This window comes from Hemitrygon akajei, chromosome 2 (assembly GCF_048418815.1).
Source record: "Hemitrygon akajei chromosome 2, sHemAka1.3, whole genome shotgun sequence".
NCBI lineage: Eukaryota > Metazoa > Chordata > Chondrichthyes > Myliobatiformes > Dasyatidae > Hemitrygon > Hemitrygon akajei.
In genome coordinates this window covers 105,868,930-105,895,536 of record NC_133125.1, presented here as the reverse complement: position 1 = coordinate 105,895,536, position 26,607 = coordinate 105,868,930, and the positions used below count along the sequence as shown (strand labels likewise).

Sequence of the window (26,607 nt, the reverse complement as noted above, 5' to 3'; positions counted from 1 at the left end):
CAAGTCAGACAGCATTTATCATATCATACTGTGACCTTTAAACTAATATAAATCCTAAGTAATTTGGTGTCCATATTGATTCTTGTGATATCTTCTAGCTACAACCAGTCAATCTGACAAGTCCTTTTTCTACTATTTGGTTTTCTGTCTGTTATCAATATTGACAATTTGCCCCAACCCTACCAATCCTCATTTTATGTTATAATCTTGTCAGTGGAATCTTGTTAAATTCCCTTTGAAAATCCAAATATATTATATTTACAAGTTCACCTTTATCTGTGTGCTAGCTATGCATTCAAAAATCCTTCAAATCTTTATCAAATCTATCATACTACTTTCACAAATCACATGGACTTTGTCTAATCAAGTAGAGTTGTCATCAGACTAGACTGCATCATAGCCTGGTATAGAAGCATAAGATCTGGAGTCAAAGAACAGTCTTGAACAGAAAATCCTACAAAGTAGTAGTGGATGCAGCCTAATCAATCACGGGTAAAGCCCTCCCAACCACTGAGCACATCTACATGAAACACTGTTGCAGGAAAGCAGCATCCATCATCAGGGACCCCCACCACCCAGGACCATGCTCTCTTTTCACTGCTGCCATCAGGAAGAAGGTACAGAAGCCTCAGGACTCAAAACACCAGGTTCAGGAACAGTTACTACCCTTCAATCATCAGGCTCTTGAACCAAAGGGAAGAACTTCACTCAATTTCACTTGCCCTATCATTGAAACGTTCCCACAACCAATGAAATCACTTTCAAGGGCTCTACATCTTATGTTCTCAATATTTATTGCTTATTATTATTATTTCTTTCTTTTTGTATTTGCAGAGTTTGTTGTCTTCTATCCTCTCTGAACACCCAAGTTGAGCGGTCTTTCATTGATTCCATTCTGGTTTTTACTCTATAAATTTATTGAGTATGCCCATAAGAAGATGAATCTCAGGGTTGTATATGGTGACATATATGTACATAGAAAATAAACTTACTTTGAACTTTGAGGATTTTACATGGGACATTTTATTCTAGACAAGGTGGAGCCAGTGACCAATGGCAACATTCTGTAGAGAGTTCACAAAACTACTTCTTATATGACTTCTTCTTCTTTCAAATATGTTTCTGCTACTAAGTTGTGTGCAGTTGGAGCCTGTGATTTACACCTTGCTGTTGTGTTTTTGGGCCGATGGAGCAGTCAGGTGCTTTACTGTCTCCAAGAGAGTTTGATGAGGTTGGGAGTGGAGTGTGCAGCCTGGAGACTGGATGCGGCCCTCTGATTGACTCCATTGCTTCTCTCCGATTGAGGCATCGAGCAAGGATGAGAGTAGAGCTCGGGCTGGTGTTTGCTGCCATCTGCCAGCATTTGTCTAGTCTTCCTCTCAGTCTCGCTAGCTGCTATCAGAGGGAAGTGCAGGCGTCTTGGTATCCATGTTGCAAGGATTGATTGAAAAGACTGTGGACTCATTTTGGGGGACTTGGAGATTCATGTTGCACGTGTTTCTAGGTTCTGATTACTCTTTATTTGCTGTTTTTGAGGGGCTTGTTTGGGGCGCCTCGGCAAAGACTGGTTCTGCGGCCTGCAGTCGACTAGCGGCATGGCATTGAATTTAACTGAATACTCCTGGACTCCTGGTTTGATGTTCGCTTGATTTTTGCTATTTACGCTATTGTTTTCTTTCTTTCTTCGCATGTTGGGTGTTTGATGTTCTCTTTGAATGGGTTCCATTGTGTTTCTTTGCTTCAAGGTGGATATGAAAACTGACAACCTTCAAACATTACCGATCACCCCAAAGATACTCAGCTTTTAAACAAAACAAAAACAAAAATTAAGAGTTAAGAAGTAGCTTTCTCTTCATTATAAACAAAAAAGTTCTCTTGTTTCTAGAACAATCCATCTATGCATATTAGTAAATTTTGTGCCATTATTTCTGATGCCCAGTGTCTTAGAAACAGAATTTGTCACTGCCATTGTTTGCAGGAAGGCAAGGATGAAAGATATAAAGATTATCTTTAATTGTTACATGTACATCAAAACATACAGTGAAATGTGTCACTTGTGACGAGGATGTACTGGGGGCAGACTGCAAACTACATTATAAGTTATAAATTACATTATTGTTCAATATTCATTTTCATTTTCATACCCAGCATGGATCAGAACTGTAGAAGCCTCTTGGATAAACAGCAAAACATCTTCTTGACAACACAGTAAGTCCAGTTGCCTTGATTTACTACTGCTTGATATACAATGACCTGGATTACTGAGTGCCTTTATAGACATTTGAGAGAGTTATTCTTGAAATAGGCCGCTGACAGTAATACGGAAGGATTACTTGATTTATTGAGCTCAGACCAGTAACATTTTGTGTACAAGCTATTCCCAGAATTAGTGTTCTTTTATTTTGTGGGCTAAGCAGTAGATGTAGAGCTAGAACTACATACCCAGCACTGCCTGTGAGGAGCTTGTCCCCTCTCCCCGCGACCACGTGGAATTCCTGCATGTGTTTCAGTTTCCCCTCACATTCAAAGACGTACCAGTTGATTGGTCATTGTAAGTTGTTCCGTGATTAGGTTAGGATTAAATCAGGAGATGGCTGGGCAGCTGGCGTGCCGGATGGGCCTGTACCGTACTATATCTCAATGAATAAATATATACAATGACCTGCAAATGCAACCTCAAAATTTGTGGAAAAAGCCAATCTGAAAAGTGACTAGTGTGGTTTAAATTCTGAATCATGTGCAGTATTCTTACCAGCTCATTGCTGCTGCATCAGCATCATTACACTGAACCCAGGAAATGAATCAATCCACAACACTTGACAGAAGCCGCAGTAGGACGGCGGAAAAGGCACTCGTGCAGCTGAGAGAAAACTGAGGGAAGGAGGTGGATCGGTCCCAAGCCCCTCATGGCACTTTCCTGTGAATCATAACGGATAAAGTACTGAGGAAAAATAATCGATTGATATTAATCATCATTCCAAAAATAAACATCAGAGGCAAAATATGATCTTGCAACTTTAAGGATTCTGTGCTTGCTAATGCAGTGTCAGGGTGTGTGAGGGGCCCATAGGGATGTAAGAAGCTCCCGATGGACTTCATCGCAGTGGTCTCCATAATTTAGTATGCTGCATTCTTCACAGCTATCTCCAAGCTTTTAGCACTCGAAATGTACTGTCGGCTTGCATTAACACTGATGGCAGCAGACTAAACCAATGATGTACAATTGCAGAGTGAGTAACCTTTCAAACTTACTGTATGTTTCTGTTGAATTCAGCACAAAAGGTATAAACATGATTTTATTTATTTTTCACACACTTTCACTTAAGATAAAATTAAATTTTCTTCTTCTCCTGGCAATGTAGTTCATTATTGGAAGACTAAGCGATGACCAAGAGAGCAGGAGGCAAGGACGATTATTGCTGGTACTGTTATATTTTTTCAATGGATGTGGACTACACCAGCATTTACTTACCCATCCCTAGTTGCCCTTGAGGAGGTGATACTAAGCAACCTTCTTGAACCACTTCAGGCCTTGATATAGGTGTAATGTTTTGTAACTTCAAACCACTTAAAACACATTTTAAAACACATTTGAGATATAGTAATATATGGTTCTTTATTAACAAAGTAGTGGTAAGTGTGTTCTAAATGATATTTTGAGATATTTGTAATGACTGTAATATGATATGAAAACCTTTGTGATTTCTATTGGTGATAAAGTTTCAGGTACCACTAATACTACTGTGGTTTGTTGCCTACATTCATTACTGAAGGAAATGCTAAATTTCAGTTAGCAGTTAGTGAAAATAAAGATGTAATTGTTTTTTCCCATCCAAGTGCACCGTCCCCCTGGAATCCCTCCACAGACCCCGAGGACCTCCATAAGATCTCCCCTCATCTTCTTGCACTCCAGAGAATGAAGTTCTAATATATTCACCCTTTCCTTATTACTCAGGCCACTGAGTCTCAATGATATCATTGTATCTTTTCTCTGCACTCTTTCAATCTTAATGATATCGCTCCTGAAGGTAGGTGACCAGAACTGCACACAATACTCCAAATTTGGCCTCAGCAGCAATTTCCCGACCACTATTTCTACCTGTTGCGGATATAGGCATTTAAGTGCTCAAATTGATGGGTCTAGATCAGTGCAAGGGATTGGAGTGATGGACCAGGATCATATGGATCTGAAGAAGTATGTCAGAATGCTCTTAATACAGGATGTTACCATTCTGGACTGATCTCCTTTCCCTAACTTTAACTCCGGTGTGGGTCTTATATCAGTGGAAGATCAGACTAGAATGGCAACCAGTTGGATCTCCCCAGCATTGTGTTTGTGGAGATTTCATGGAACTCTTTTCCTGACAATGGACTTTGTTTGTATGACCATACATCATGGAGGACAATTGAGTTGTAGGAAATTGAGTCAAATTAATTAGATTGGATTTATTTATTTCGAAGCTCAATGTAAATATATTATCAAAGTATGTATAGCATATAAAACCTTGAAATACTTTCTCTTGCAGGCACCCAGAGGAAAATAAAGAAATTCAGTAGAATCCTTGTGAAACCATACATTACAAAGGCAGGGTCCCTGAAAAGGAATCTGCAAGCTGTGCAAACACAAGGAAATCTGCAGATGCTGGAAATTCAAACAACACACACAAAATGCTGGTGGAACACAGCAGGCCAGGCAGCATCTATAAGGAGAAGCACTGTCAACGTTTCGGGCCGAGACCCTTCATCAGGACTAACTGAAAGGAAAGATAGTAAGAGATTTGAAAGTAGTGGGGGGAGGGGGAAATGCGAAATGATAGGAGAAGACCAGAGGGGGTGGGATGAAGCTAAGAGCTGGAAAGGTGATTGGTGAAAGTGATACCGAGCTGGAGAAGGGAAAGGATCATAGGTTGCATGGATAGCCAAAGACAGTTTCCCAGGGAGGCAAACACAAGGAAATCTGCAGATGCTGGAAATTCAGGACGGTCCTGACGAAGGGTCTCGGCCCGAAACATCAACAGTGCCTCTCCTTATAGATGCTGCCCGGCCTGCTGTGTTCTACCAGCATTTTGTGTGTGTTGTCTGCAAGCTGTGCAGCCGTTCAGCACCAACATGAGTCTAGTCATCCGTGCTGGTCGAGGAGCCCAGTGGGTGTGGGGCAACAACTGTTCCTGAGCCTGGTGACCTGGGGCCCAAGACCTGCTGCCCAATACTAGTAGCAAGAAGAGAGGGAAACAGAACAAACGCTAGCAGATTGGACGGGGTCAGGAGAGGAACATGGCTGGTAGGGATTAAAAGGGCTGAACAGCTGTTCATTTGCTGCTCTCAGGCCTCGATGCATTAATCTGGCTTGAAGTCCACCCCACTTCTCCCTCTTCTGCTGATGGCCAATATCCATCCACTTCAAGGTGCCATACCTGTGTTCCTGATTGTCAAGTTCGCCGAATCCTTCAGGAGATCGTAAAAACCATAATTTGTTTATCACATGTTCATCGAAACATTCAGTGAAATGCATCGCTTGCGTTAACGACAAACACAATCTGAGGGTGTGCTGGGGGCAACCCACAAGTGTTGCCGAACATTCTGGCACCAACATATCGTGCCCACATCGTTCAGCAAAACAACACACAGCCAGTATACAACAAGCAACAACAGCAAATCAAACCCCTTTCCCATCACCCAATCACCCACACACTCACACACACAGACAACCTTCCCACAAAACAAATCCCATTCCCACACCCACACTGATAGGTCTCCAAACCCAGGAGGACAGGCTGCCTCCAGGCCTCTAACCTGTGGGCTGTGGCCCCAGACTCGGGCCTACAACCTCCAGACTTGCTGACATTTAGCATACCAAGTCAGTGCCGCCAGCTATCAAGTGCCTATTTATACCAACCCTGCTGTAATCCTATTTTACTCCTCTTAAGTTCCCATCAATTCCTCAGTGATTCCACAACTCAAAAACCCACAGAGGGAAATATAACCAGATAACCTACCATAGCTTTGAGTTATGGACAAAAATTGGAATACATGGAGGAACTCCACACAGTCAGAGGGAGAATTCACAAGCTCCACTCAGACAGCACTGCAAGTAACAGGAGCTGTGAGACAGAAGTCCTACCAGCTACATCACTGTGCTACCCACAACTATGTATTTCAAGAAATATGAAAAAGGAAGGGGAAGACATCATCAAAAGATGCAAAAGCAAAGTGATGAATAGAGAATCGTTGTCAATGCAATTCACAGAACAGAAGTAAATCTACTATGAGTTTTTTGCCTCAGTCAACATTTTTCAACACCAATTTCCAGACCTCATCCAAGCTGAATAAAATATCTCCCCCATTTCCACTCTAAACTTTCTACTAATTGATTGACCTTAATCTCTACCCATTAGACTTGTGAAAGTCTTGCTAAGGGAAACACACATGCTTAGTCCACTCTGCCTTCACTCTACTCATTATAATTAAATATTGTCCATTTAAATCTCTGTTTGACTCCTTTTTCTTCCAGATAGAATGGATTCTAAATGATTGGGCCATCAGTTAAACAAGCCAGCCACTTATTAAGGGCAACTCTGAAAGAGCAAAAATTAATTGATTCCCTTTGTTTATTTGGGACACTATGCCACTTAATTGGGTCAGAAGACAGTTGTCCAGCAGTATCTGATTTGCATCAGTTACATGACTTGTCTGGCTATTAGACATTAGACTGTGCTTAAAGTGAATGGTTTTTAAATATCTCAGTTTCATGTGCTTATGGTCAAATTTTGTCACTGATCGTTGCAGAGAAATAAGCAGTAGAACAATTCAGAATTGCTTTGCTCACTCCAGTTTCAATCATTCAGGCTTGGGGATGCCAGAAATGGCCAGGAGTGAAAATGAAACGATTTCACTACTTCAACAAGCTAGGAACTATGAAGAATTTGAAGGTATTGACAATCATCTTGAGTCTTACAATGAAAATGTAGATTTAGAGGATGCAATTGGTGAAAACTGTATGAAGACATGCCATTATCTACACTCGGCATCTGTGCTGATTTGGTTCATTTACAGTCAATAAAAAGAACAGCAGCGTACACCGGATGAATTCCTCTGTTGATAACTACTAGGAACTAATACCCAGTTTTACAGTTGGTCTGTCTCGAAGGAAAATGGGGGATGATGATCATCATCACAAGCCTAAGCGGAAGGTATGGAGGTCCGGAGATGCCCAGTTGTCAAGTTACCCCTCTTGGCCTCGCCAGTAAAGTGCAAAGGAAAGCTTATGAAGCTAGGCTGCAGGAGCTGCCAGTAGGATGTTCAATGATGTCCAGCCGCCTGAGGGACTCCACTCCGGATTTGCTATCCAGGTAGCCTTCATCTCTCCCAAAGCTGCCCATAAGGCAGTAGGGCTATTTACCCGTATCTGGGGATCTGGTTCACGAGCACCAGGACGTGTCCACACACTGGTGGAACTGCATGTGTAGGGGCCAGACCTCCTCCCCATCCTCTGTAGTTCAGCCTGAGTCCAAAAGGAGTTCAAGTTCCATGTGTCACCAGCGAGGAGGTTCCATGTGTTGCTGCTGGAGAGACTGTGTACTGGCAGGGAGAGAGTTACACAATCAGCTCTCCTTTTCACAAGACTGCTAGCCAGCGGTGGAAGCTGAAAGTGAGAGTAACAAGCACTACCCACTACACTACCGCACTAGACGCTTCACAACAACTATTTTGAAACCCCAGTTTTATAGTAGTGTAGTAGCATTGATAGTATTCTAATTTGTTCTGTATTGCAGTTATATACATCATTTGTTGCCCAGTTAAATGGTACTTTGTCTTTTTCATACCTTTTGAACTATTCCCATGAAACTTCAGCTAAATGGGGCAGTGGCTTCATTGGGCCAAAATATCCTGACCCTGATGTGTCGCAGTTAACCGGGATCCACTGCATATGAACTGCAGCTTCCCAATCTTTTCTCCATTCCTGGCAATGTTCTCACAAACCTCCTCCATGAATCTGAAGAAGAGTAGAACTTATTACTTCGTTACAAAATTTGTTTGGCTCTGACTTCACATTCATTGTGTCTGAGATTTGGGATCAAAGAGAATCAACTCTCTGAGCTGAAACATATAGTCCATCTTCTGTCAGAGAGATTATATTGGAAAGTCTATAAACAATATGCGGAGTGGCCAATGTTACTTAAATCCTGGTGAGGTTTCTCATGCATTAAACAGAACTCCACTTAAAACTCACTCAGTATTCCAAGGCTATGATCTTAAAATTCAACTGTATAGGAAAAAATAATCACTGCACATTTAAATTCCGTCCAGCCATGCACCATCATTTCCATTTAAAATGCCACATAATAAAAGATGACGTTTGTTATACATAAAACTTACTGTTTAGTATTATCCATTCTCCATGCATCCAAACCTATTATGTATCCAGTGTAAGGTGACCTTGATATCCGTACAGGCTGAATTGTTCGAACATTACTGACACTTATATACCAGTCTGTTTCTTATCTTGTCTTAATGCATACAGTATAGTTTGCACTCAGACTAAAGTTGGCCCTCTTCGTTTTATTAATGCACCCTGGCAAAGTGTTGAATCTGTGCTATCATTGCTTACTTGTGATATTAAACAGTGTGCTTTCAAACTAGGGCTCAAATCATAACTTGATAAAGCTGGCTGTCTTGTTCCTTTGTTGGGTCCTTTTTTTACAGCCGCGAATATTCTTATCAAAATGTGGCAAGTTCTGTTCATTTCAAAGTTCAAAGTTCAAAATTTATTATTCCAAGTATATGCATGTCACCATATACAACCGTGAGATTCATTTTCTTGTGGGCATTCACTGTAAGTACAAGAATCACAATAGAACCAAGACCGCACCCAACAGGATGGACGAATAACCAACGTGCAAAAGACAACAAACTGAAAATACAGAAAAAAAGAAGAATCAATAATAATAAGTAAATAAATAATGTTGAGAACTTGAGAAGAAGAGTCCCTGAGAGTGAGCCCAAAGGCTGAACGGATTACCGCATCATTAATAACTTGCCTCTTATGTAGAAATCCATACTGTGATAATATTATGGGTCTTGTTATCAGCCAAAAGTGGTTTTCCAGTCAAAAGACAAGATATTCAAATGGGTTGGCATCAAGGGTTTCTAGAATACTCTAAGGAGAAGAGGGAAGTAGAGGGAGACAGTTTGGTACTCAATGAGTAGCCGAAGATTTGGTTTATTATTCCAGAGACACAAATCCCATTGTGTCAGATGGGTAACTCAAATTCAAATAACTAACTCATTCTAAAAGTAACAAGATGTAATATAACCATGGAAACAGCAGATAGTCATTTTTAAAAACCTTGCAAGTTCACCAATGTCCTCCAGAAAATGAAATCTGCTTTCCTTGTTGATCTGTTAGTGAAGCATGACCCACCAACATGGTTTGCTTTTAGTCCAGGAACCATTAAGGATGAAGACAGAATACAGGGTTAATGGCAGGATTTTTAGCAGTGTGGAGGAACAGAGAGATCTTAGTGTTCATGTCCATAGATCCTTCAAAGTCACCATGCAAGTTCATAGGGTTGTTTTCATTAATCAGACATTGAGTCAAGAACCCTGAAGTTATATTTCAGTTTTACAAAACCCTGGGTAGACAACACATGGAGTATTAAGTTGAGTTCTATTCATTTCATTACAGAATGATGTGGAAACTTCAGAGAGGGTGCAGGGAAGATTTACCAGGATGCTGCCTGGACTAAAGGGAAAGTCTTATGAGAAAGTGTTGAGTGAGCTGGGGCTTTTCTCTTTGGAGAGAAGAGGCTGAGAAGTAGCTTAACACAGGTGAACAAGATGATAAAAGGCTTAGATCAAGGGGACAGCCAGAGACTTTTTCTATGTTTTATGTGCTATAGACTTTTTTCTGTAGTCTGTAGCATCCACATTTGATAAATGAATTTCAAAGAATGTTCAAGAATATGATTCCTTAGATACAACTGACAACACAGTAAGGAAATGCGAAGCAATTCATAAAAGGCTATAGTCAGAGCAATGGGGAGTTCATGGGGCTAGTGTAGATAGAAGAGATAGGGAGGAGCAGGAACAGAGAGAGGTCAAACACATTTACATTGAAGATGTTGGTAAGAACACCCTAAAAGAAGCCAGAATGGATTGGGGTAATGGATGCAATGCTAGAGAGGCAAGAGAGTTTCAATCAGCTGACTTTGTCTGAATGTGCATTAGGATAGTGAGCGCTGGAGTTGGAAGAGATCTAAGTGAAGATTTCAGCTGTACATGGGCTAAAACATTTGATGATATTGAGGTGGAATTAAAAGATTTTTATGATTTAGGTGAATGGATATGGAGAAGTAGCTTGGGCTGGAGTCATTTATAAAGATCATAAGACATAAACCATGGGAGTAGATTAGGCCATTCGGCCATTGAGCCTGATCTGCTGTTCCATCATCGATGATGTATAATCCGTCAACCCCATTCTTCTGCTTTCTCCCCATTACTTTTGACACCCTTACTAATCAAGAATCTGCCAACCGCCACTTTAAATATACCCAATGACCTGGCCTCCACAGCCAGCTTGGCAATGAATACCCCAGATTCACCACCCTCTGGCTAAAGAAATTCCCCCTCATCTCCATTTGGGGACATCAGTAGTGACCACCAGTACTGTGCAGACTGGCCTACCAAGGGAAAGCAGGCACTTGGAAGGATTAGTTTACTGCAATCAACTTTTGTGCCTTCAAAAGATCCTTGAATGAGCTTCCCATTATAGGATCCAGAGGATTCAAAGAGAGAATGAAACTTCAATAGGTTCTGCGAGGTATAGTCAATCACACCACCAGTGTTCTGTATAGATGTCCAGTCACAAGTCAATCCTGTTGTTCTTCAGTGAACATTTTTAAAGAAGGAAGGAGAGGTCACTGGAATCTTATCCAATATTCTGCTGAATGCTCAATGGCTCTGATATTTGCTGAAAGGGGACAAGTTTTGAAATGAAAGAACTCACCTTTATGGCTTTATCAAGCCAAAACTTTAATGCATTTAGCCTTTTTCTATTGAACTTGTAAGGAGAATTCATTTCAATGGAGAGCACGGGGCAACATCAGTCTTGCGTAATTGATTTGAGCCGAGATCCAGGATCTACATCTCCATCTCTACAAGGAAGCTGCAGTGGCTTAAATTAATATACCCAGAGAGATGAAGATAACAGTGTTTGTATAATTATAGTTCAAGGAAGAAGCACCAATTTTTCAAATTAGCACACATGGGAGAGATGATTCCTTGTTATTTATGCAGCCAATGTAGAACTCCCTCAGGAGTAAGTAGGAACATTATTAGGTGATCTGAAACTGACTGAAGATGACAATGGCATCATGCTTGCTTAATATTACTATAGCAGGGTGCTTCTGCATGGTAATAACTGAAAACCTTTATCATCTTAGTCTTTTGGATGAGACAGTAAATTACTAAGATCCAACCTCTCTCTTGGGATACATAGAAGATCCATGATCTAATTTTTTAAAAAAGCCAAGGAGTTCTCAAATCCTAGCCAATATTTATTCCACTTCTTAGGTCCTCCCTTGAGGATGAGGAAGTCCCTGGTTCCACTTGAGTTTGGTAGGAGATTCTGGTCAGGTGCAAGGGGGGTAGTGTGGGAGTGTCTGCATTCTTTCCATCAATCATTTGAGATCATACTTATAATATGCATGGGAGCAATGAGAAGAGGACATGTCCCATCACCCAGGACATGCCCTCTTCTTTTTGCTACCATCAAGGAGGAGATACAGGTGCCTGAGGACACACGATATTTTAGGAACAGCTACTTCCTCTGCACCATCAGATTTCAGAATGGCCAAAGCCACCCTCAGGGTGGAGGAGCAACACCTTATATTCCATCTGGATAACCTCAAACCTAATGGTATGAATAATCTCTCCTGGTTAAAAAAAACATTCCCTCTCTCTCCCCTCTATTTCTATTCTCCATTCTGGCCTCCTACCTCTTCTCATCTACCTATTACCTCCCCTGGATCCCTTCCTCCTTTCCTTTCTCCTATGGCCCACTCTCCTCTCCTGTCAGATTTTGCCTTCTCCAAATCTTTAGCTTTCCCACCCAGATTTGTCTACCTGCACTTTAGCACTGGGTTTTTTTTGCATTTTTTTTGTACCACAGACGCTTTTATGTTTGGAATGATCTGTCTGGGTGGTATGCAAAACTATTTTTTTCAATACACATGATAAAAATAAACCAAATGCCATTTACCATTACAGCAGTGACTACAGTATTTCTTCATTGCCCTTGAAGTGACCCCAAAAGTAGTGTGAATTTCATTATCCTTTTCTTTCTATCTGTTGAGAGATTGTGAGGAAAAGATGTGCTTGTTAAAGTCAAAGTCAAAGTTGAGTTGCCATCTCCACCCGGATGTCACCAGGACTGGAGGACCTGAGTTTTAGGTTCAGGTGGATGAGAGATGGCAGTTTAAAAGGTTGGGATGGACCAGATGGGCCAAAGGACCTGTAACTGCACCGTACTCTTCTATCACTCTCTGACACTGTGTATACACAGGTACAATGATTTTTTTTTGCAGCCACAGCATCACAGGCACACAGTATCATTTACACAACTTTCACAAAAAATTATAGAGTCCAGTATATACAACTAGACAAGATACAGCATAATTAGACCAAATAAAGCAAAGGCCTTTTTTGTGCAAAGTGGTCAAAGTTGTTCTTGTCCACCGTTGATTTCCGCCTTTGTGCACCGCCCAGCATGAACCACGGGTGCCGAAGGGGAGCAGCAACAAAGGCTGGATTCATCTCTCCCAGCACTTGGTGCCGGGGCTGATTGCAATACGTACACAATGCATTTGAGATGGCTGCAGGCCATGAATTTGATCTGTCTATCTTTTACAAAATCTTTAGGTCCTGGTCCTCAGTACATTAACAGTGTTTGTTATGAAAAGCTGAAGGAATCATTTGGACACACTTGACAAGCAATTTCACAGTTTATTTTTTAGTATAAGCGGCTTGACTAAAAGTGCCATTGGGAGTGAATAAGCTCCTAAACCAAATGGATAGAGTTATTGTCATCCTTCCCAATGCAAATGCAAGTACTTTGTGATTGTTGTGGTTATTAATAACAAAAATAATTTATATTTACTGTATTTATTATTCCTTACCTTGAGTGCATTTGAATAGCTTCACTAATATGATGGATAGCAAGCAAGTGGATAGGAATTGGTTGAATGAAGAAAGGAGGCCTAGCTTGAAAGGTATTTAGAGACATAGAAAAGTACAGCACAGTAACAGGCCCTTCAGCCCATCTAGTCCAGGCTGAACCATTTAAACTGCCTACTCCCATCGACCTGCTCTGGAACTGTAGCCCTCGGTATCCCTACTATCCACGTAACAATCCAAACTTTTCTTAAATGTTGAAACTGAGCTTGCATGCACCACTTGCGCTGGCAGCTTGTTCCACACTCTCATGACCCTCTAAGGGGAAACTTCTTCACTTATGTTCCACTTAAACTTTTCATCTTTCATCTTTAACCCATGACCTCTAATTGTAATCCCACCCAACTTCAGTGGAAAAAGCCTACTTTCAGTTATCCTATCTATACCCCTCATAATTTTGTATGCCTCTATCAAATCTCCTCTCAGTCTTCCATATTCCAAGAAATAAAGTCGTAACCTATTCAATCTTTCCATGTAATTCAGGTCTTCAAGACCCAACAACACTCTTGTAAATTTTCTCTGTAGTCCTTCAACCTTATTTACATCTATCCTGTACATAGGTGATCAAAATTGCAGCCAATACTCAAAATGAGGACTATTTCTGGAATTTACTCCACATTTACCCTGATTTCATGTCAAAACCTACATAGCCGATACAAATAACATAGAGGGCCTTTTTTCTGAAGCCTTTCAACCAAACTGTCTCTGTAGCAATGGACTACATATCAGGTAATGCCCCTATTTAAAAAGTTTTAGAGATGGAAGGAAGGTCACAAAGCAGATTCGTTCTGGAAAGTTTTGTTTAGGCGCCATGGTAGTGTAGGAGTTAGCTTGATGCTATTACAGCTCAGGACATCAGAGTTCAAAGTTCAATCCCAACATCCTCTGCAAGGAGTTTCTGTGCATCCTCCCTATGGAATGCATGGGTTTTTTCCTGGTCCTCTGGTTTTCTCCCGCAGTCCAAAAACATACCAGATAGGTTAATTAGTCATTATAAATCGCCTCAAGATTAGGTTATACAGTAATTAAATTAGGGTTGCTGGGCGGCATGGCTCAAAGGGCCAGAGGGCTTATTCTGCATTGTATCTCTAAATAAATAAACTTTACAGACTTAGATTTGGACATTGACTTGGGAACAAACTTTGGCTGGGCAGACTCCATTGAGGAAAATGGGTCAGGTAAGATCCAAGCTCACTGCAAATCTTATCCACTCTACTTAATTGGTGGGAAATATGCCAACCCCAATTTGCAAGTGTACAGTCCCCATTTCTATTTTCTCTGGAGGACAGAGATAGTTAATTACACCCAAGCATAAGAGAGAAAATTGATCTGCTTTTTGGGTAAATCAATGAAAAAAGGAGGAATAGTATTGTGAGCTGAAGGATAATGACAGGGCACAATTTCTCATCAATAATTATGGAAGCAAAGAGAAACAGGACTTTCAAAAGGGAATTGGATCAGCATTTGCTTACAGGACTATAGAGAGAATAAGATGGAATATTTGCTCTACAATGGATCAACATAAACTCAATGGGCTGACAAACCACATGCAGTACCATTACAAATCTGGGCCTCTGTACCTTCATTTGCAAATGGATCCTCGAATTCCTTACTGGGAGACCACAGTCAGAATGATCAGTGATAACATCTCCTTTTCACTGACCTTCAACACAGACACACCTCAATGTGTCGTTATCACATTATTCTACTCTATCCACATTCTTGACTGTATAGCTCAAAAAACATCTATAAATGCAAAGATGACCCCATTGCTGTTGGTAAAATCTCAGACAGTGACAAGGAGGAGTACAGGAGTGAAGTAGATTGCTGGTTGAGTGGTGTTGCAAGAAGTGCCCCCGTATCCCTCTAAACTCTTGCTATACATCTACTTATTCAAATGTCTTTTAAACTTTTTTATTGCAGCTGTCTCAACCATTTTCACTGGCAGCTCATTCCACATATGCACCACACTCTGAGTGATGAAATTGCCTCTGATGTCCCTTTTGAATCTTTCACTCCTCAACTTAAACCTATAGCGATACACACAATGTACTGGAGGAGTTTAGCAGGTCAGGCAGAATAAATGGATGGGGATAAACAGTCAATGTTTCAGGCCAAGACCTTTCATCAGGACCTCAAACCATTTCCTTCTAGCTTTTAGTATCCCCTCCCTTGGAAAAGAAAATGTGCGTTCACACAGTCTCTACCCCTCAGGATTTTATACACCTCTATTAGGTCACTCCTCGATTTCCTTCATCCCAAGGAATAAAGACCTTGCCTGCTTGCCCTCTCCCTACAACTCAGGCCTTCCTAGCAGAATCCTCCTGAATCTTCTTTCACGTTTGAAGATGTTTTTCCTATCTTGTCTTTTTTGTAGTCACATGCAAGCATGTACCAGCTGAGTTTACTGGGCAAACTAAAATGGTACACAATATTCCAGATAAGCAGAGGCCAGGGAGCTAGTATCTGCAAGCAACTTCTTTAATATCTCAGAGTTGCGAATTTGAAAGGGAAGGAGTGATTTCGGTGCTGAACCATTGCTACAGTGAAATGTGGATCAATGAAATGAATTGTGCAGAACAACCTTCTCAAAAAAGCTTACGCACAAAGCATTGGTATTGGGTTATTATTGGCAGTGAAAAGTTTGTCCTGCAGACTGTTCCTACAGATCAGATCATTACACAGTGCAATGAGGTAGAACAAGGTAATCAATAACTATGCAGAATGAAGTACAAAAAGCAACAGAAAAATCCAGTGCAGGTAAATGATAAAGTGCAGGATCGTAACAAAGTAGACTGTGAGGCCAAGGGCCCATCTTATCACATACGAGTCGACAACAGCAGGATCGAAGCTGTCCTTGAGCCTGGTGGTATGTGTTTTTAGCGCTTTGTATCTTCTGCCCAATAGGAGAGGGAAGAAGAGAGAATGTCTGGGTTGGGTGGTATCTTTGATTATGTTGGCTGCTTTACTGAGGCAGCGAGAAGTATAGACCGAGTCTATAGAGGGGAGGCTGGTTCCTGTAACGTACTGAGCTGTGTCCACAACTCTGTAGTTTCTTGCGGTCACATGTGAGCATGTGCACCATTTGATTGGTCTCAAATGGGGAAACAGCTGAGTTTACTGGTCGGCTTTCCTCATAAATGACCAATAAATGCTCGACTGTTGACCGCCAGACCTGGAGAAAGTTGGAAAACAGTATCTTGGAAGACTTGCAGGCTGTAGCTCCCCATAGTGAATGCATAAAGCAGAAACAGCCGATATATCTGATCCTGATTACTAACTTATGCTTTCTACTCTAAATGAGCACTGTGCGTGGGACTTCAGGACCACATGTGTGATTCCCCACTCACTGCCCCTTACAGTCTATCTTGGGCTTCGCATGCATCCCTCTTTGGGATGACTCACCTCTTTCAGAAGAACTTAATTTTGGAACTACGAAACCAGTACAAACCTCAATGAGAATTAACATATGAATTTTATTTTGTGCTTCCCCTCATCTCTGAGGATTTCAATCTTCCAGAGATTTGGCATCAACAAATATTGTTGGGGATTGAAAAAAAAGACTATGCATTTTTAATTTCCAAAGAAGTCATTCATCAAACAAAGTAGAACATTAGGATACTATAATTAAATGCAACATGAGTAAAAGTGCTTGCAAAGAACGAGTAATGTTTAATTTATTAATGCTGAGTAGGCACTCCCCAAACCACAAGAATGCATTGCCCTCTGTCAGATTGTTTTCGTTAAAACTGTTCGGAATAACCATTATCCTTCAATCGCAACACTTTAGAAAAGTGAGGGAAAAGGAACTTTAAGTAGGAAGCCGAATTCCTTCCAGAAAGCTTCTTGTGTGTGCAGATGATACAGTTCTCTATAAAACAAACTGCTGGAGGAGATGGGCTGGTCGAGCAGCATCTGTGGAGAGGAAGGAGTTGTCAACATCTTGGGCTGACACCCTGCATCGGGTCGACACAAAGGGGAGATCGGTGGGGTGATGGCACAGAGGCTAGTAGTGGACCTGAAGGGGGGTGAAAGATAACGGGCTGAAGAAGCCAGGTGGGGGGGGGGGGGGGGGAAAGAGTGAGCCGTGGAGTTAGGAGACGAAGGTGGATGGAGGAACAAAAAGGGAGATGGAGGTGGACGATGTCGAAGGCAGAAGCTGCAGAGTGAAGAGTGACAACGATGCTACAGGAGTTGGAATCTGATAAGTAAGCAAGTAGCAATGAGAACCACAAAGGGAGAGATGCAGGGCAGATGGAAGTGGATGGGGGAAGAGGATCCAGAAGTGTGTTAGTAGTAGGTAGATGGAACCAAAATAGAGTTGTAGAGCCATAGAACACAACAGCATATAAATAGGCCCTTTGGCCCATCTAGTTCATGCCAAACCATTAGCCTACCTAGTCCCATTTACCTGCACCTGGACCATAACCCTCCCATCCATGTACTTATACAAATTTCTCTTAAGGGTTGAAATCAACACTGCATTAATCACTTGCTCATTCCACACTCTCACCTTTCCCCCACCCTCGAGTGAAGAGGATCCTTAAACATCTCACCTTTCACTCTTAGCCCATGACCTCTAGTTATAGTTTCACCCAAGTTAAATCCTTTTACTTCAGACCTGATGAAGGGTCTCGGCCCGATACATTGACTCTTCACCCTTTTCCATAGATGCTGCCTGGCCTGCTGAGTTGTTTCAGCATTTTGTGTGGGTTGCTCAAATTTCCATCATCTGCAGAATTTCTCTTGTATGTACTGTACTCAATACATTGATTTATGAAAGTCAATGTGCCAGAAGTTTTCTTTATGTCCTCATCTACTTGTGATGCCACTTTCAAGTAATTATGGATCTGCATTCCCAGATCCTCTCTGTTCTACCACATTCCCCGGTGCCCTACCGCTCGCCATACAAGACATATCCTAGCTGGTCCTCCCAAAGGGCAACATCTCACACATGCCTGCATCAAATTCCATCTTCTATTTTTCCAGTCCATTTTTCCTGCTGGTTTACATTGATAGTCTTCCTCGCTGTCCACTGCACCTCCAATCTTGGTGTCATCTGTAAATTTGCTGATCCAGTTTACCACTTTATCAACCAGATTGTTGATATGGATGACAAATAACAACAGATCCAACACCGATCCCTACAGCAAAAAAAAATCATATAAAATCTCCCCCATCTCTTTTGGCTCCATGCATAGATTACCTCTCTGATCTTCCAGAGAAACAATTTGGTCCTTTGCTATCCTCTTGCTCTTAATGTATCTGTAGAAGCCCTTAGGATTTGCATTCACCTTGTCTGCTAGAGCAACCTTATGCCTTCTTTTAGCCTCCTGATTTCCTCCTTAAGTGTTCTCTTGCATCCCTTATACTCTTCAAGCACCTCATTTGTTCCTGTCTGCTATGCGCCTCTTCTTTCTTAACCAGGGCCTCCACAATATCTCTACAAATTTGTTCCTCTAAATCTCGCTGTCTATAATGTAATCCCTTTAACCTGATCATGCCTTTCTTAATCCTCAGTTCTACCCATAAATCCTCACTGGAAGAGGACAGATTGGAGAGGTCTTCCAGTGAGGACTTATGTACTTGAAATGGCACTGGTGTGACATCTCCTCTGAGTTGCAATGCCACCCCTCCCACTCTGGCACAACTAAAACACTGGAACCCTGGAACACTGAACTGCCAGTCCTGCTCCTCTTGCAACCAAATCTCACTAATGGCTACTCTGTCATGATTTTTAGATACCGATCCATGTCCTAAGCTCATCCGTCTTTCCTACAATACTCCTTGCATTGAAGTATATACAGCTCAGAACATTAGTCCCGCCCTGCATGACCTTCTGATTCCTGATATTGTACGCAGGCTTAACTTTCTCCACAACCATTCCACTGTCTGTTCTGGTGCTGTGGTTCCCATCCGCCTGCACCACTAGCTTAGGCCACAAACTTATCAATAAGTTATTAACTTCAAACTTTCTGTATAATCACTCAAAGAGTTGAACTGCATGTGCATGTAGCAAGAGCTATATAACTCATCTCCTTCTACCTTAGGCCACAAACTTATCAATCACCCCTGCTGTGGCCACTTTCTGGAGGTCCAAGAGCCATATGCTCCACGACCGCTGGACTAAGTGTGAAAATGTAGGAGGGGACTATGTTGAAAAATAACTGTGTTAGGTTTTCTAAAGCTGACTCCTTCTACCTTGGGCCACAAACTTATCAATCATTCCTTGTATTATTTTCCTCAGTGCTGCAATTATAGGCACGGTGGTTATTTTACAAAACTAACATACAGAAACCTAGGTGATTGCTCTGGAAACAAGAGTTCAAATCCTACCAGGACAGTTGGGAAATTTAAATACATCACCAAATAAAATCTATGAATCAGAATATTTGAGGATGAATTTGCCCAGCTGTTATTAAAAATTATCTAATTCATTAACCTTAAGGAAGAAAATCTGCTGACCCTTGTCCAATGTCCCAAATGTAATACCACATCCACCAACATGATTGACTGTTTTCTGCCCTCTGAAATTAGCTAGTAAGCTTCTCTGCACAAGAGGTGATCAGGGATAGACAATAAGTTTGGACCTTGCCTGCATTATCTGTATCAAATGAAAAAATATTTAAAAACTGATCAAAGTACAAGGATTAGGTGCCCCTCTTACACCAACTCTGTGTACAGCTAACTTTCAAATCACAGAAACTGAAAATGCCCTTCCTTCCCAGTCTGCTTACTTTTAATGTAGAGATACAGCACAGTAACAGGCCTTCCAGCCCAATGAGCCCACACTGCCCAATTGCACCCATGTGACCAATTTACCAACTTCTTTGGATTGTGGGAAGATACCAGAGCAACTAGAGGAAACCCACGCAGTCACAGGGAGAACGTACGAGCTCCTTACGGATAGTGGTGTTAATTGAACCCCGTTTGCTGGTGAATTAAAACAATGTACTAACAGCTATATTACCATAATGCCCTTATCCTATGATAGCCAAGATTGTGAACAAGTCAGAGAATTTACTGAACAGGCACAAAAGATCAAATAGATTTTTTTTGCACTGTAAGATTCTACAATTTCATAGTGGAAGTGGAATTTTTATTTTGAGGCAACCCTATCAGCTTACTGTACAAGTAAGCAAATGCAGAGAAATATCCTGTCAACTCCATGTTTTAAATATGAATTAATGGTGGCTATAAATTGGGACGACAAGCACAGATGCCAGTCCTTTCCACAGCTGACTGAATAGCCTGGTTGAGGGAAAAATAAAGGCAATAGAAAATAGTACCCAGTTGGGCAAAGGATGAACAAATTGCTGTTGTTGATCATACTTATTTTGATAGTAATATAGAAAAGGCATTTCATTCAAAAGATTCAGAGTGCATTTATTTCAATGTATCAAAGTATATTTATTATGCAGCACACAACCCTGAGATTCATCTTCTCCTCAGACAGTCACACAGCAAAGAACCAAGGATCAAACCCATTCAAAGAAAAAAGAATCAACCTCCCCCACGTGCAAAATCGCACAAAAGAGCAAATTATAAAACACAAAATCGAAAGGCATATTTTGATGGTTTGTGAAATAGGCAAGAGTAATAAAGAAGTGAGAATGGTAGTGAAGTTTGAAAACTGTTGATTATTAATTTTCCAGCCCATCAAACCGCACCACTCAACAACCCCAAATTTAACCCTAGCCTAATCACGGGATAATTTACAATGACCAATTAACCTACTAACTGTATGTCTTTGGACTGTGGGAGGAAACCCACACCAACCATGGGTTGATGTTGGAATTGATCTCCAAACTCCAACGTCCCCAGTTGTAATAGCGTCGCACTAACTGCTACGCTATCGTGGCAACACCGATGGTTCTATTCCTTTGTACTAGATAATAGTTCAGAAAGATTTTCCTCAAGGAATTCTCCAAGGAATGTTAACATTGTCCTGTGTATAACAGACATTTATTTTCTAATTACAACACAGAAGGAAACAATTTAGCACCGTACATCCATGCCAATCCCATCACACCAATTGCACTCTCATAGGGCATAGAATGTAGAACAGTACAGCATAGGAACATCTAAGTAAACTAAACCAGTCCTTTCTGCCTACAACATGTCTATATTCCTCCAATCTTTGCACATTCTTGTGCCTATCTAAGAGTCTCCTAAATGCCTGTATTACATTTGCCTCCGACAGCAACCTTAGCATCACACTCCAGGCCCCCAATATCCTCTGTGTAAAATATTTGCCCCACACTTCTGCTTTGAAGCTACTCCCTCTCATCTTAAGTACACACCCTCTAGCACAAGATATTTCAACCCTAGGGAAAGGACACTGGCCATCTACTCTATCCATGCCTCTCATAGTCTTACAAGCATCTATTAGATCTCCCCTCAGTCTTTGTGACTTCAGAGAAAACAACACGTTCATCAGACTTCTCCTTATAGCAATGCCTTCTAATCCAGGCAGCGCCTTGGCATCCTGGCATCATTGACTTCCTGACAACAGGCCACAATCAGTAAGGATATGCAACAACACATCTGCCACAATTAATCTAAACACTCTACAGCTCCATGGTCTACTCCCCACACATCGTGACTGCATAGCCAGGCTCTGTTCTAACTCCATATACAAGTTTGTAGGTGATACCACCATAGTGAGCCGTATCTCAAATAGTGATAAGTTGGAGCACAGGAAGGAGATAAAAAAGTTTAGTTACATGGTGTCATGACAACAAGCAAATGTCTGTAAAGCAAAAGAGATGGTCAGCAATTGCAGGAAGTTGGGTGGTGCTTTGGTTCCCGTTTTCATCAGTGGTGAGAAAGTGGAGAGCTTCAAGTTTCTGGGAGTGAACATCACCAAGAGCCTCACCTCGTCCAGCCACATCGACACCATAGCCAAAACAGCTCAGATGTCCTCTATTTCCTCAGAGGGCTAAGGAAACTTGTCATGTCTCTTCGACTTCATCGGTTTTTAACAATGCAGCATGGAAAGTAGCCTATCCAGACCATCATGGCTTGATACGGCAGCTGCTCTGCACATGACCGCAAGAAACTGCAAAGAGTTGTGAACACAGCTCAATGCCATTTGGAAACCGGTCTTCCCTCTGTGGGCTCTGCCCACACTTCTCACTGCCAGCATAATCAAAGATCTCACCCGATGTTCTTTGTAACTCCAAAACGTGAATCTAATATAAAAAAAAGGATGGGGAGTCTGAAAGATGTGAGCCTAACATAGTTTTTACTTTAAGTAAGGTACGCATGAATCAAGTGGTACCAATGTGACATATAAAACTCATGTGCTTTTACATATAACCATAATGAATTATTTAAATGAAGAATGCTTAATCAAACAACAGATTTTCAATATTACTCAAATACTACTGAAATATTAAATAGTGTACACAATACCACCCACCCTGGACATTCTCTTTTACCCCTCTTCTCATCAGACAGAAGATTCAAAGGCCTAAAAGCACATCCCACCAGGCTCAAGGACAGCTTCTTACCCCACTGTTACAGGACTATTGAATGTCTCCTTAGAGACATAAGATGGTCTCTTTGAGTTCACAGCTTATCTCATTGTGACCTTGCACCTTACTAGCTACCTGTACTGTTATTGTTTTACATTGTACTACCTCAATGAATCAATTAATATATACTGTACACAAGACAAGTTATTTTTCTCTATCTCAGTACATGCGACAATAACAAACCAATTTACCAATAAACTTCTTCTGCACCCTCTCCAGAGACACAGCATCCTCCCTATAATGTGGGAACCAAAGCTGATTGCAATACTTCAGATGTGGTCTAGCCAGAGCTTTATAAAGCTGAAACAGTCATGAGCCCTGTGGCCTCTGAGCTTAAGCACCCATATTTACTAATTGTTATCTTAACTAGACCCATTAAGCCTTCGTGTTTTTGGTTTAATCTGGTCAAGTTAATTGTGACTGTCACATGTTTCCCACATTCTATGATTATGAAGGTGGTATCTCATTCGGTGCCTCAGTGGAGTCTTTGTGAATGAATAGCCTCGCAGTGCTGCTCATTCACTGCCCTGAGGCTCTGATGGTGTTCCTCTGCCCAACCTCTTGTTTCCATTCCTCCACAGGGTATCTGTCACCCTCCGCTCCTGATATGAGTCGTGAGCCTGTTGTCCTCCACTCATGGGCTCGAGTCATTGTCAGTGCTTCCCGTGACTGAGAGCCTGCCATTCCTCCACATTTGTGTCCAGCCCAGTGCTCCGAGAGCACACAGTGACAGCAACCTAACTTCCAAAGTCTTGAACCCAATGCCTCAACTAGTAAGTACAAGCATGCCATACCCCTTCTTCATAGCCCTCTCATATTCCTACCAGTTCCCTTATGTATTTATTGATTTGCCAATTATTTATTCTAAAGAGTAATTCGCAAAAATGAATTTACTCTTCGTCATATACTGGGACATGGGAGGAAACCAGACCAACCAGGAAGAAAGTACAAACTCCATCCAATGTAAGCACCAAACTTGGGTTCAATATTTGACAAGATCTCTAATCCAATCTGCATTTGCTCCTATACTTCAGTTCTCTAATCATCAACCAATGTTGCTGCATTAACTTAGTCTGCAGATTATATCCAGAACCATTTCTTAATTAGAAAATTGTTTCTCTTATTTCAGTCCAATAGCAATAGTTAAAGGAATCTTATTATATCAAAATATTCTTAATATTTGCTTAGAGCGAAGAGTCATAGAAAAGTACAGCTTAGAAACAGGCCTTTCAGACCATCTAATCCGTGCTGAACTATTTAAGCTGCCTATTCTCATCAACCTGCATCCAGACCATAGTCCTTCATACACCTACCATCCACATACCTATCCAAACTTCTCTTAAACATTGAAATCAAGCTTGCATGCATCACGTGTGCTGGCAGCTCATTCCCCACTCTCACAGCCCTCTAGGTGAAGAAGTTTCTGCTCAAGTTCCCCTTAAATTTTTCCCCTTTCACCCTTAACCCATGACCTCCAGTTGTAATCTCACCCAATCTCAATGGAAAAAGCCTGCTTGCATTTACCCTATCTATACCCCACATAATTTTGTATACCTCTATCAAATCTCTCCTCAAATGTTTACATTCCAAGGAATTAGGTCCAACCTATTCAAGCATTCTTTATAACTCAGGTCCTCCAATCCTGGCAATATCCTTGTAAATTTTCCCTGTACTCTTCCAACCTTATTTACATCTTTCCTGTGGGTACATGACCAAAACTGCACACATTACTCCAAATTAGGTCTCACCAACATCTTATCCAACTTCAACATAATACCCAATTCCTGTACTCAATACATTGATTTATGCAGGCCAATGTGCCAAAAGCTTTCTTTACAACCCTATCTACTTGTGACTCCATTCTGGATTTGCATTCCCTGTTCCCTCTGTTCTACCGCACTCCTCAGTGCCCTACTCTTCACTATGTAAGACCTACCCTTGTTTGTCCTCCCAAAGTCCAACACCTTTACATATCCCTGTTTGCAAATTGCATCCTGCTGAGTTCAGATTCAGAATGACACTCAAAATTATTATCACTAACAAATGATATGGAAGTTGTTTTTTGCAGCACAGTACAGTGTAGACATAAAAATCAATAAGTTACTAAATAGTGCAAGAAGAAGGAATAATGATGTAGTGATCATGGATTCAGGGACCATTCAGAAGTTTGATAGCAGAGGGGAAGGAGCTGTTCCTAAGTTGTTCAGATGGAAATGTTCCAGATGGAAAGAGTCATTAGACTCTCGATTAGTCGGGGCATGAAGGGATATGAGGAGATGGTAAGAGATTGGGGCTGAGAGGGAAAATGGATCAGCCATGATGAAATGGCAGAGCAGACTCGATGGGCAAAATGGCCTAATTCTTCTCCTATATCTTATGGTATTAACAATGGATACTGACTGCCTTCCTGAGGTGCCAACTGTTGAAGATGCCCCTGCTGGTCAGGAAGGTTGCTTCAAATTTTAATTTTAATGCTTTTAAGAAGTCAGCATTTCATAAGTTTAATACTTTCCTCAGACTGTTCCCTTTATTTTTGGATCAATTTTCCCAGTGTAATTACCCGGCCAGTCTCATTAGCATAGGGTAAAATGCAGAAATTTGTGGAAATGACCAAGGATTATTGTAAGCATTTAGCCTTTCAAATTCATGTCTAAATCATGCCAGATATATTTTTTTAAATATCAAAATTAAAGTATCAAACCACCTAATAAGATCTCAAAGCACGAGGTACAGAGGGTGGAATTTCCTGTGGGGGTGCCTGAAGGAAGTTACACCCAAAAGTGGACGTATTCATCAGCTCATTTTGAAGTTTCCTGACAAGACCAATTATGTACATGCAGACATACAACACTGAGTGCAAATTAAGCTATCCAGGCCTAAGGAAAGTATTTGACTTATAAAATACTGACTTTTTTTAAAGGACCAAAATTGTAATTTGAAGTCAATTGACAATCATTCTTACGTGTAAGTCAAAGCAGAGCAAAATTTGTAGCCAAAAAGAATTTGCAAATACTTTCATAAACAATTTGCAAAAATATTTAAAGCTTGGTTATTGACAGAATCTCCTCGTTCTGCCCCCCCCCCCCAATCAAGACCATAAAAGATAGGTCCATAGGTTTCATTTGGTCCTTTGAAACTGCTCCGCCATTTCATCATGGCTGATCCATTTTCTCTCTCAGCCCCAATCTCCTGCCTTCTCCCTGTATCCCCGACCAATCAAGAATCTATCAACCTCCTGCAGTAAATATACCCAGTGATTTGGCCTCTACAGCTGCCCGTGGCAACAAATTCCACAGATTACCACTCTCTGACTAAAGAAATACCTCCTCATCAACAACATGTATACGCATACATACCTCAGTTCATTAGAATAACTCCCCTACTCGCTCCCAAGTTAAGACTTACAGTTAATCATAAAAGATTCAGCAGACGAAGGGAATCTTGAGAAACACACATAATATGCATTTTGTGTGTGTAACCTAGAGTCAAGTTCCTGCAATTATATTGCTTCAGTGGAATTGTATGATTAAATCCAGACTTTTACACTGCGGAAACGATCATTTTCCTTGTATTTCATTGTGATATTTTTTATTTATCATCACTGCGAACCACAGTTCATTCTTTGTTAATCTTGATGCCATTTATTGCAGTGTTAGCACAGAAATCAAAACTGCTGTTTTATCCACGTCTTCTTTGCAGCTATTATTGCCAATTATTTCATATTATGTATTTATTGTAAGACCATAAGACATAAGAGCATAATTATGCTATTCAGCCCATTGAGTCTGCTCCATTATTCCACTATAGCTGATTAATTATCACTCTCAATGACCTGACT

General features: G+C 41.1%; 1 long non-coding RNA gene across 1 annotated transcript; it reads right to left on the bottom strand.

Moving 5' to 3' along the window:
* Nucleotides 1–1,005: 1,005 nt before the first annotated feature.
* Nucleotides 1,006–26,225, bottom strand: LOC140737628 (uncharacterized). The gene is made up of 3 exons (XR_012101203.1): nucleotides 26,126–26,225; nucleotides 2,753–2,917; nucleotides 1,006–1,801 (listed from the first exon to the last, which is right to left on the bottom strand). It is a non-coding gene; the product is annotated as an uncharacterized lncRNA (long non-coding RNA).
* Between the last annotated feature and the right edge of the window lie 382 nt (nucleotides 26,226–26,607).